We start from the raw sequence: 13,538 nt of genomic DNA, 5'->3' as shown, positions 1-13,538 counted from the left end.
GAGTACCGGGCTGGCGAGAATGGCAGAGGTGCCATTACCAAAGCCCCCAAACTTGTGTCCTTGCATGATGTCGCCTCTACTCATTCCCACACCGACCACCCCCCACTACCCACTTCCTAATCATGGCTATATTTGCCACACAGTAGTAGTTGCTAAAGTTTGGCGGCACCAACCCACCCACCCCCCCCCCCCCCACCCCCCACGTCGGCCATATTCCAGCCACACTTTCTTCATTCGCGGGGTTTTTACCTGACCACACAAAACACAAAATTACCTTGTTTACTCGTTTAAAAAAGGCCCTTGGGATAAAGATGGGGAGGCATTGAAAAACAAATAGAAACCTTGGGAGGACCGTCATTTTCACGGTCTGTACTCTCCCTGCCAGTTACAGAGGAAGCATGTCCCACCTTCTAAAGTCCTCCTTCATCTGTTCTACTAGCCGGGTTAAATTTAGTTTATGTAACAGCCCCCTGTCCCGTGCCACCTGGATTTCCAAATAACAAAAGCTCCCTCCCACCACTCTGAATGGCACCTCTCCCAATTTCCTCTCCTGCCCCCTTGTCTGGATCGCAAACATCTCGCTTTTCTCCATATTCAACTTTTACCCCGAAAACCGCCAAATTCCCCGAAAATCTTCACAATCTCTCCCACACCCCCTAACAGGTCGGAAATATACAGGAGCATGTCATTGGTGTATAGCGAGACCCTGTGATCTACCCTCGCCGGATCAACCCCTTCCAGTCCTTGAAGCCCTGAGCGCCATCACCAGTGGCTCTATGGCCAGAGCAATCAACAGCAGGGAGAGAGGACATCCTTGCCGAGTCCTCCGGTGCAATTTAAAATAGTCCGTCGTCAACTAATTTGTTTGGACACTCTCCACCTGTGCTTGGTACAACAACAGGACCCAATCAGTAAAGCCCCACCCAAACCCAAACTGTCCCAACACCTCCCACAAATAGTTCCATTCCACCCGGTTGAAGGCCTTTTCTGTGTCCATCGCGACCACTACTTCCACGTCCCTCCCCTCTGGGGGCATCATGATCACATTTAAGAGCCTTCTAACATTGGCCGTCAGCTGCCTGCCCTTAACAAACCTCGACTGGTCTTCCCCTATCACCTCTGGGACACAATCTTCTATCCTCGAGGCCAAGATTTTAGCAAACAGTTTGGCATCAACATTCAATTGGGAGATTGGCCTGTGTGACCGCATAGCTCAGAGTCCGTCTCCCACTTCAGGATCAGTGAGATTGAGGCGTGTGACATTGTCGGGGGAAGAACCCCCGCTCCCTTACCTCATTAAATGTGTTCACCAGCAGTGGGCCCAGCATCTCAGAGAACTTTTTGTAAAATCCCACTGGGTAGCCGTCCGGTCCCGGGGCCTTACCCGACTGCATGGCGTCTAGCCCCTCTGCTATTTCTTCAATCCCGATCGGGGCTCCCAGCCCATCCACCAACCCATCTTCCATCTTTGGAAACTTCACCCTCACCCAAAAACTGCCTCATCCCCTCCATCCCAGCTGGGTGCTCCAACTCATATAGCTGGCTATAAAACTCCTTAAACACTCTGTTCACCCTTGCTGGGTCGAAGACGGTGTTCCCAGCTCTATCCTTCACTCTACCTATCTCCCTGGCTGCCTCCATTTTCCTTAGCTGGTGTGCAAGCATTCTGCTGTCCTTTCCTCCATATTCATATATCACCCCCCTCTCCTTCCTCAGCTGCTCCACCGCCTTCCCCGTAGACAACAGACCAAACTCCATCTGTAGCCTCCACCGCCCCTTCAATAACTTTCCCTTTAGGGCCTCTGTGTATCTCCTGTCTACCTGGTGTATTTCCCCACCCAACCTATCTATCTCTGCTCTCTCCTGTGGGCCTGTATCAATATACCACTGCCTTAAGCACTTCCTAAACCATTGCTGCCTAGACTTCCCCTGTGTCATTTATTTCCAGATAATTCTGGATGGACTCCCTCACACGACCGCACACCGCCTCACCAACTAGCAATCCTACGTCCAATCTCCATTGCGGTCGCTGGCCCCCTCTTTGCACACCTGTAGATCACCCAATGTGGGGCATGATCCGACACAGCAATCGGCAAATACTCGGTATCTCCCACCCCTGCCAATGGAGACCTGTTCAGAATTTTAAAATCGATCCGGGAGTATACTTTATGTACATAGAACATAGAACATAGAACGATACAGCGCACTACAGGCCCTTCGGCCCTCGATGTTGCACCGACATGGAAAAAAACTAAAGGCCATCTAACCTACACTATGCCCTTATGTGAGAAGAAAGAAAACTTCTTTGCTCTTGGCCAACCAAAGCTTCATGGGTCTACCCCACCCATCTGCTCCATGAACCCCTTTAGTTCTTTCGCCATTGCTGGCACCCTCCGCGTCTTTGAGCTCAACCGGTCCAATCTTAGATAAATGATCGTATAAAATTCCACCCCCATGATCAGCTTGTGTGAATCCAGGTCTGGGATCTTCCCTAACACCCGTCTTCTAAACTCTGCATCATCCCAGTTTGTTGCGTAGACATTCATGAGCACCACTGGTGCCCCTCCAACTTCTCGCTGACCCTTACATACCTGCCCTCCATGTCCACAACTATTTTCTCTGCCTCAAATGACAACCGTTTATTAATCAGTATCGCGACCCCTCCAGTCTTAGAGTCCAGCCTCGAGTGAAATACCTGCCCGACCCACCCCTCCCTCAATCTGGTCTGATCTGTTACCCTCAGGAGTGTCTCCTGTATCTTTGCCACATCCACCTTCAATCACCTCAAATGCGCGAACACACGAGCCCTCTTAACCGTTCCATTCGGCCCTCTAACATTTCACGTGATCAGCCTGACTGGGAGGCATCTCGCGCCCACCCCCTGCTGATCAACCCTTCTTAGGCCAGCCTCCAGCCCGCACCCCCGCAGGCCCGCCCTTCGGCACCCTCCATCCTCGACCTCCCATTTGTCTCCCAGCAATAATCCCTTCCCTGTCAGCAGAGCAATTCCTCCCGCCCCCCTCCCCCCCTTTAACAACACAACAATTCCAACCCCCTTTAGCAAACTTATCATCTGCTCACCCCCCACTGCGCTTCCATGAGCTAGCCCGCCCAGCTGGCCTGGTAGCTCACCCCATTGGTGCCGAACATCCTACCCACTATTGTTCTCCCCCCTCCCCCCACTTGGACATAGATATTCATAAAACACAGTTCCAACCAAACACAAAGAAAAGACAAAGAAGATCCATCCACCCTTCCCCCACCAGCACTAGGTTAACTTACAAAACCTAACCAACAGCCCAAGAATCAATATAAAAAACATGTCACATACAGTTCAAAAGCGAGAATAACTTTAACAAAATCGATGCAGAATTACCCGTCCCAAGAGTTCAGTGTCCTCAGTCACCTGCCAGCCCTTTACTTTGAATAAAGTCCACCGCCTAATCCGGCGACTCGAAATAAAGTTCCTGATCTTCAAAAGTGACCCATAAACAAGCTGGATATAGCAGCCCAAACTTCACATTCTTCTTGAAAAGGGCCGATTTTACTCGGTTGAATCCCGCTCTTCTTTTGGCCAGATCCACACCCAGGTCCTGGTAGATGCGCAGCATGCTGTTCTCCCACTTGCAGTTCAGTGTCTGCTTGGCCCACTGCAAAATATGTTCCTTATTCAGGAACTGGTGCATTCGCACTACCATCGCCCTCGGCGGCTCATTCACATGCGGTCCCCTCGCAAGCGTTCTGTCCGCTCTATCCACTTCCAAGGGTCGAGCAAATGCCCCATCATCCATTAATTTCTCGAGCATATTTGCCACATAGGCCATTGTGTCCGTTCCCTCACAGCCCTCAGGGAGGCCGACGATCCTCAAGTTCTGTCGACGGGACCTGTTCTCCATGTCCTCTTGCAGCCTTTTCTGCTGATTCCTCATCAGTCCCACCTGTAACTCCAATGCAGTTAGATGTTCCTTCTGCTCGACCACCTTCTTCTCGGGCTTCCAGCCCCTGTTCCACCGGGTCGATCGATGCCTTGATCGGGTCTAGACCTCCCTCCTTTTGCTTAGCGAAACCCTCCTGAATAAATGTCACCAGCTGCTCCATTGACCACTGGGCCGCTGAGCCAGTACCCTGCACCTCCGCCATGTTTTTCTGTACTGTGGGCTTTGCATGTGCCTTCTCTGCTCCATTTTTCTTTCTTATATGACCACTTCTAGTCTACGTCTCCATATACTGGTGTGGGATTTCTCCTCACTGTCCCATCCACTCCCAATTTTTCAAATAAAATCTTAAAAAGTCGGGGAAAAGGTTCAAAAGGTCCGTCACGAGCGAGAGCTACCAAATGTGCGACCTCCTACTCCATAGCTGCCACTGGAAGTCCGTAATATTGCCTTTACTATATGCCTTTTCTATCTCCTGATTTGTTTTCTGCCTGATATCCTGACCATGGCTAGGGGTCCTGTACATAACTCCCATCAGGGTCTTTTTTCCTTTGTGGTTCCTCACTACTCACACAGATTCTATGCCTTCTGACCGTATGTCACTTCTTGCTATCGATTTAGGTTCATTTCGTACTAACAATGCAACCCCACCCCGTCTGCCCATCTGCCTATCCTTTTGTGAGGGCACATAGCTTCGGATATTTAGATCCCAGCCCTGAACCCCTTGCGCCTCTTTTTTACCACAGGCAAAACACATAGTGTCTTTAAATCAGCATTTCTCCTGAGAGTGACTCACCCATTACTCCTGAGCTGCTGACTGCAAGGGGACTCAGAGCAGCTTGGAACAAAAGGCCAGTGGATCAAAGTAGATTGGATAAAGAGATATACATGATAAGAAGAGCAAAGTTGACAGTATTAACTTGCTTAGCACACAGAAGTAGAATTAAATTACCAGTGAATATATTCCCTGAATAGAGGCACATATAACGATTATTGGTAGTTGAAATACGTATTTTTGAAAGAATATATATCTTGTATTGGAAGCATATACCTTTGTTCACAATATAATACTCGCAAGGCATGAAGGGATGCAGCTATTTGAACATAGTCACATTCCTTAAGATTCACAATGCTGCTGTTGAGCAGAAAAACATTTCTTATCAGTTATAAATAGGATACATATTGAACCAAGGAGGCTTGGAAAAACAACAGGAGTCCATGAGTCAGATCCTCCAGGTCCATGAGCTGATCAGGCAATCCCATGCTGCCTGAGAGTAAATATTATTGGTCAATGCATAAAATCTATTGCAGTAATGATTGGACCTCGTCCAGCTGGGGTGGGCTACTGGCTTTTAATAATTGTATAATTACGAACGAAGAACAATGTAAATTCAGAGTCAATCTGGAAACTGCCCCAGATTACTCTCCCACAAATGTTGGCCAACCGTGGAAAATAAAGACCCTCTTTAACCAGAGTTACTGTCTCCGCGAGTCTTTATGTTAACTGAGCCATAATTAAGAAGGGAAATACGTCACGTGAAAGACAGGTTAATATTTAATCTCTCAAATACTCCTGTGCTGTCTAAATCTTTTATAAATCTGCATTCTCTTGTTTTCTGCATTTCTCTGCTCATTAAACTCCATGCTCTCAATCTCAATGCCACTGCCACTCACAACTTCTTTCCAGACCTCGTGGACTTCACCGCCCTGCGCATTTTGAAGCTGTAGAGCACCTATTTCTGGGCTTTCTATGGTTAGAACATCTTCCAGTGCATTCTTCAGGGATATCTCAGACTCTGTTAACAATTTTTTCTGTATCACAGTGTTATTCATCCCACACACCAGACAGTCTCTATATTTGTCTTAATCTGGTGACAAAGGCTGCAATCACTTCTCCAGGGACTCTTGTAGTCAAATTGAATTTATACCTTTGCATAATTATCGTGGGCTTCATATGGTAATGGCCTTTCACAAGATTTACTAATTCTGTGGAAGTCTTGTTATCGGGGCATCTGGAGATGTCAAACTCCCGAGTAAATGATTAGTTTGGGCTCCGCAGGCTGTAATTAGTATGATATTTCTCTTCTCCTCCCCTCCACCTCCTCCCCCACCTTTTAATTTGCCTGGAAAAAGTACAGGAAAAGTTCAACATTTGAACCCAATCTTCAGAGTTAGGATCAAATGGCTCTAATTTGCCATTAAGTGGCATTTTAGTGACTCACTGGTTATAGACTCGCTTGACTGGGGTTCTTTAAACACAAGGCCTGTTTCCTCTTTTCTGTGGCAATTCAAAGGTGTGTCTAATGGCAATATCTGAGTGATTGGCGACCATCAGTTTTGAACATCAACAAACTGTTTATTAGAATAACTACAGAATGCCAAGGGCAGGTTGTTTCCACTGGCGGGTGACAGCAGAACTAGGGGGCATAGCCTCAAAATAAGGGGAAGTAGATTTAGGACTGAGTTTAGGAGGAACTTCTTCACCCAAAGGGTTGTGAATCTATGGAAATTCCTTGCCCAGTGAAGCAGTTGAGGCTCCTTCATTACATGTTTTTAAGGTAAAGATAGATAGTTTTTTGAAGAATAAAGGGATTAAGGGTTATGGTGTTCGGGCCGGAAAGTGGAGCTGAGTCCACAAAAGATCAGCCATGATCTAATTGAATGGCGGAGCAGGCTCGAGGGGCCAGATGGCCTACTCCTGCTCCTAGTTCTTATGTTCTTATGTTCTTATGTGCGATTGACTTCTACAGCTCCAGGATTGATTCTGCTCAGGAAAGCCCATGCTCAGCTCTGGGATCTGCCTGCAATTGCCTGATTGGGCAATTGGGTCACATGACCTTTCAAAACTTCGCCCCTTCAAGAGGCCGACTGCTACAGGAGTGTAAAAGGCCCAAATCTGTATCCTTCTCTGCAGGCAGGGCGAACCAATGCAGTGCGAGGAGATTGTTGATGTGTTGGGTAGGCTGGGTCTATGTGGACTGCGTTTGATGCAGTGTAGCGAGAGATGCAACACGATTTTATTTAACATCTAACTATTGTTGGAACTATTTGGGGCAGCAGGGTAGTATGGTGGTTAGCATAAATGCTTCACAGCTCCAGGGTCCCAGGTTCGATTCCCGGCTGGGTCACTGTCTGTGTGGAGTCTGCACGTCCTCCCCCTGTGTGCGTGGGTTTCCTCCGGGTGCTCCGGTTTCCTCCCACAGTCCAAAGATGTGCGGGTTAGGTGGATTGGCCATGCTAAATTGCCCATAGTGTCCTAATAAAAGTAAGGTTAGTGGGGGGGGGGGGGGGGGGGGGGGTTGTTGGGTTACGGGTATAGGGTGGATACGTGGGTTGAGTAGGGTGATCATGGCTCGGCACAACATTGAGGGCCGAAGGGCCTGTTCTGTGCTGTACTGTTCTATGTTCTATGTTCTATTTTACATGTTCGACTGTGGGTTGACACTCTGCTGACTTGACTGGAGACCTGAGGCTAGCCTGACCAGACTAACTGACTACCACATGGTGTTTGCACTGGCTATGCTCACGAGCTTTGACTGTCTCCGAGGCTGGATCCCGAGTGAGCGGGAAAACTTGTGCCCTCTGGCTTTATAGTGGTCGTGTCCCGTCTGGTGATTGGCTGCTTTGTTCTGTGTGCTTATTGGTCATCATGTGTGTCAATCACTGCCTGTCTGCACTCCATTATATACATGGATGTATATTATGGCATCTCCCCGTTTTTTTTGTGAAGTTTGTGTTCAGATAATAAATATTGAGATGCATGTGCGTGAAGATGTGTATATGTACGTGACTATATACAGAATATGCTAAAATGGACTTATATACATAGGAAGGTGTCGTTAGAGCAGATAAAACAGTAAAAAAACGATATTTACAGATGTTGAAACGATTAAGTAACAAAGTTGTGCAACATTCAGTCGATAAGTTTAGTCTCTGTGGTGGGCGACGAATTCTGGTTGACCGCCTCAAGGGTAGAAGATAGAACATAGAACAGTACAGCACAGAACAGGCCCTTCGGCCCTCAATGTTGTGCCGAGCCATGATCACCCTAGGGTAGATCAGGGGCCGCCTGCAATTGGACAGGTGGGACTGCTGCCAATGCGGTGGTCGCAGTGGTCGGCAGGATTGCTGGTAGATCGGTGACCTCGTGGTAGGGCACGTCCGGAGGAAGCAGTGTGTGAGGTGGGACATCACGGTTGGGTGGTGGGCGTGGAAGTCTGCGCAGTGCCCGCCTGTCGCATCGTAGGAAAGAACCATCAGCCACGTGAACGAAGAACGATCTCGGGGCCACTTGCTTGACCACCACAGCTGTGGTGGACCAGCCGCCGTCAGGCAGCTGTACACGAACTCGCTCAGCTGGGACCAGCTCGGGGAGATCCGTGGCATGAGCGTCGTATGCTGATTTATGTTGGGCCCGAGACTGCTGCATCTTCTGTATGACCGGGAAGTTGTCAAGGTCTGGAATGTGGATGGCTGCAACCGTTGTTCGCAGAGTGCGTTCATGAGAAGCTGCGCTGGAGACAACCCAGTGAACAGTGGGGTTTCTCTGTATGCCAACAGCGCCAGGTTGAAATCGGAGCCTGAGTCTGCAGCCTTACACAGTAATCTTTTAACGATGTGGACCCCTTTTTCGGCCTTTCCATTTGACTGCGGGTAGTGGGGGCTGGATGAAACATACATTTCCAGAAACTGGATAAGAATTTAAACATTATAGTCATATGTTCTGTTGAACGTGGCGAAAGTTGTATAGCCGGGTGAAATCAGAACACTCCTGGCTGTAAAAACAGGGGCCGTTGTCACTCATCACCATGAGTGGTATCCCATGTGTGGCAAAAGTTTCCTTCCATGCCTTGATCACCGCCGCCGACGTGAGGTCAGACAGTCTCACCACTTCGGGGTAAATGAAAAAGTAGTCGACCAGGAGGACATAAGCACGCCCCTTGGCATGGAACAGGTCGACACCGACTTTGGACCATGGGGAGGTCACTATCTCATGTTGCTGCAGAGTTTCTTTAGGTTGAGCTGGCTGAAATCTTTGACATGTAGGGCAATTGAGGGCCCCGTTGGCAAAGTCCTGGCTGATACACGGCCAGTAGACTGCCTCCCGAGCTCTGCATCGACATTTCTTGACTCCCAGGTGACCCTCGTGGATTTGGCCAAGCACCATAGCTCGCATGCTCTGCGGGATCACGATTCTATCAATCTTCATAAGGATGCCGTCTACCACCGTCAGATCGGCCTTGACATTGTAAAACTGGGGACACTGTCCCTTCTGCCAGCCATTCGTGAGGTGCTGCATCACCCACTGGAGCAGAGGATCCTTGGCCGTTTCCTCGCGAATTTGAATGACCCTCTCATCAGAGGCCGGAAAGTTGGAGGCACAGAATTGCACCTGCGCATCGATTTGATATACGATGTCAGTTTCCTCACACGGTGTGGTGATAGACCTGGAAAGGGCATCTGCATCAATGAGCTCTTTGCCTGGGGTGTAGACCAGGTCAAAATTGTAGCGGCCTAGCTTGAGAAGGATGCGTTGTAACTGTGGTGTCATGTCATTGAGGTCTTTTTGGATGATGTGGACCAATGGGCAGTGGTCCGTCTCAATTTAGGGAGGCCATATAAAATAGTCGTGGAACTTGTCGATTCCCATTAGGAGGCCCAGGCATTCCTTCTCAATCTGAGCATACCGTTGCTCAGTGGGTGTCATGGCTCTGGAGGCATACGCAACTGGGGCCCAGGAGGAGGAGTCATCCCGTTGGAGGAGCACCGCCCCAATACCATCCTGGCTCGCGTCAGTGGATATTTTTGTCTCCTTGGCGGGTCGAAAAACGCGAGCACAGGGGCTTTGGTGAGTTTTTCCCTCAGCTCACGCCACTCTTGCTCATAAGCGGGCAGCCACTGGAATTCCGTCGACTTTCTGACGAGATGGCGGAGGGCTGTGGTGTGGGACGCCATATTGGGAATGAACTTCCCAAGGAAGTCAACCATCCCTAGAAAGCGGAGGACCGCCTTTTTGTCCTCTGGGGTCTTCATGGCATTGATCGCCGAAACCTTGTCAGCATCTGGCCGCACGCCTTGCTGTGAGGTATGGTCGCCAAGGAATTTGATTTCTGATTGACGGAATGAGCATTTGGCTCTGTTGAGTCGGAGGCCATGCTCGTAGATCCTGTGGAATACCCGCTTGAGGCGATCGATGCGTTCTTGAGGAGTTCTGGACCAGATTATGACATTGTCAACGTACACTCGCACCCCCTCGATGCCCTCCATCATCTGTTCCATTATGCGGTGAAATACCTCTGAGGCAGAGATGATGCCTAAAGGCATTCGGTTGTAGCAGTAGCGACCAAACGGGGTAGTGAATGTGCACAGCTTACGACTGGACGCATCCAGCTGTATTTGCCAGAACCCCTTGGAGGCATCTAGCTTCGTAAAGAATTTGGCATCAGCCATCTCGCTGGTTAACTCTTCTCGTTTTGGTATCGGGTAATGTTCCCTCATTATGTTGCGGTTTAAACCTTTGGGGTCGATACAGATTCGATGCTACCCTGACAGGTTCTTGATGCAAACCATGGAGCTAACCCAGTCCGTGGGTTCCGTGATCTTTGATATGATGCCCTGGTCCTGGAGGTCTTGCAGCTGCTGCTTGAGGTGGATCTTGAGGGGTGTCGGCACCCGACGCGGTGCGTGAACCACAGGGGTGGCATTCGGTTTTGTATCGGTATGGGAGTGTGCCCATACCTCAAAACACGCTATGGTATTGCGCTATGATGTCATCAATTTGAGCCTGGACGTTTTCATCAAGTGAGGCTGTCGCCTGTGAGGATGACATGGTGTGGATTCGCTGAACCATGTTCAGGAGTTTGCAGGCCCGAGCACCGAGCAAGGAAGCTCTGTCAGGTCCTACGATCTCAAATTGCAGCATCGCTTTAAGTGACCTCTTGTAAACTCCGAGTTGGCATGAGCCACTGGCAGCAATGGCATTGCCATTGTAGTCAAGGAGTTGGCAGGCTGGTGGAAGAATGCTTGGTCTGATGCAGATGGTGTCGAGATCGGATTTCGAAATGAGGTTCGCTGAAGCGCCGGTATCCAGCTTGAAACGGATGCGAGCCTTGTTAACAGTGAGACAGCACACCACACATCGTCAGGATCCACGCTCAGGATTGGGAGATGTTTCACCATCTTTGAGAAAGGCAGCGCATGCTTAGTAATGATGCCCATCCGGAATGGGGATTTGAGGCACTCGGCGTCAGGATCTGGTGGGCTGTCGGTGTTGGATTCTGGCACGGCCTGCTGTATCGAACGGACGCTTCTGCGCCGTGGCTGGGATCTCTGGATACTGGGCAGTGGAGCAGATCTGCAAAGGGCTGCGTAGTGGCCAAGCTTGCCACACTGTAGACAGCATCATGATTTCGCCGGACATTGCCACTTTAAATGGGCGGAGCCATAATTCGGACACGTCATGACGCCAGCGTCAGCGCGTTCCGTGCACCAAAGCCCATGCGCAGTGCGGTCGAATGACTTGCGCAGGCTGGTCATCGGTCTTGCCGTCCCCTCGGTCGTGGCGCGCATGCGCTGGAGCCCGGGAAAAGCGCGCAAAATGGCCACTCTCATCAAGACTCAGGCCCTGCATTTGTGTGATGGCCTCCACCCGTTCTGCCTCGTGGGAGGTTAGCTTTGCCGTTTCTGCCGCCCTGATGTGGGAGTACCGGTTGTTAGCATGTTCGTGGAGAATGCACATTTCGATGGCGATGGTGAGGGTGAGCTGCTTGACTTTCAGGAGCTGCTGGCGAAGGGAATCGGAGTGGATCCCAAAAATGATCTGATCCCAGATCATGGAATCAGTTGTCAAGTCATAGTTACATGACTGCGCGAAGGTGCGGAGATGGGTCAGAAAGGATTGAAAAGGTTCATCCTTACCCTGAAGCCTCTGCTGGAAAACGTACCGTTCAAAGCTCTCATTCACCTCAATGTCGCAGTGGCTGTCGAACTTCAGCAGGACTGTTTTAAATTTCATCTTGTCTTCGCCTTCAGCGAATGTAAGGGAGTTGTAGATGTGGATGGCGTGGTCCCCGACTGTGGAGATCTTCCTGGCGTCCGATGCGGCCTCGAGATCGGTAGCTTCGAGATAGAGTTGGAACTTCTATTTGAAGATCTTCCAGTTTGCACCGAGGTTGCCGGCGATGCGGAGCTGGGGAGGAGGGAGGAACAGTGTCCATGTCACCGGATGGCTGATTGCTGGTCAAGGCTGATTAACTCAAGGTGGGTCCGTCACTTCTCAGCATCCAAACCTGGTACCATGATGTGTTGGGCTGGCTGGGTCTAGGTGGAATGCGTTTGATGCAGTGTAGCGAGAGACAGACTTCCAACACTTGATGAGATGCAACACGATTTTATTTAACATCTAAACTATTTTACATATTCAACAGTGGGTTGACACTATGCTGACTTGACTGGAGACCTGAGGCTAGCCTGACCAGACTAACTGACTACCACAATTGTTTTAGCTCTTTATGCTACGGTAGCATGGTAGCGCAATGGTTAGCCCGGTTGCTTCCCAGCACCAGGGTCCCAGGTTTGATTCCAGGTTTGGTTCAATGTCTGTGCGGAGTCTGCACGTTCTCCCTGTGTCTGTGTGGGTTTCCTCCAGTTTCCTGCCACAGTCCAAAGATGTGTAGGTTAGGTGGATTGGCCATGCTAAATTGCCCTTGGTGTCCAAAAAGATTAGATGGGTTACACGGATGGGGTGGAGGTGTGGGGCTTAAGTGGGGTGGTCTTTACAAGGGCCGGTGCAGACTCGATGGGCCGAATGACCTGCTTCTGCATTGTAAATTCTATGTTCTATGTTCTGCTTCCAGACAGCGTTGTTCACTGGACTCACAGCTTTGTTTCATCCCAGATGTAGGTAAATCCTGGAAATAGGCTTCTGACGGAGGAGAGGATCCAGGAACATTTTGAGGTCAATGTTAATTGATGATTTAGTAATCAAAAGCTGCCTGCGGTTAAGCGTCAATACATAAGACCATAAGACGTAGGAGCAGAATTAGGCCACTTGACCCATCAAGTCTGCTCTGCCATTCAATCATGGCTGATATTTTCTCATCCCCATTCTCCTGTCTTCTCCCCATAACCCCTGATCCCCTTATTAATCAAAAACCTATCTATCTCTGTCTTAAAGACACTCAGTGAATTGGCTTCCACAGCCTTTTGTGGCAAAGAGTTCCACAGATTCACCACCCTCTGGCTGAAGAAATTCCTCCTCATCTCTGTTTTAAAGGATTGTCCCTTTAGTCTCAGATGGTGTCCTCTGGTTCTAGTTTTTCCTACAAGTGGAAACATTCTCTCCACGTCCACTCTATCCAGGCTTGCAGTATCTTGTACGTTTCAATAAGATCCCCTCTCATCCTTTACAAATTCCAATGAGTACAGACCCTGAGTCCTCAAACATTCCTCATACGACAAGTTCTTAATTCCAAGGATTATTCTTGTGAACCTCTTCTGGACCCTTTCCAAGGCCAGCGCATCCTTCCTTAGATATGGGGCCCAAAACTGCTCACAATACTCCAAATGGGGTCTGACCAGAGCCTTATAAAGCCTCAGAAGTAC

The sequence above is a fragment of the Scyliorhinus canicula genome, chromosome 3 (assembly GCF_902713615.1).
Source record: "Scyliorhinus canicula chromosome 3, sScyCan1.1, whole genome shotgun sequence".
Taxonomy (NCBI): Eukaryota; Metazoa; Chordata; class Chondrichthyes; order Carcharhiniformes; family Scyliorhinidae; genus Scyliorhinus; species Scyliorhinus canicula.
The sequence above is the reverse complement of the archived record's forward strand: the minus strand, read 5'-3'. Positions refer to the sequence as shown.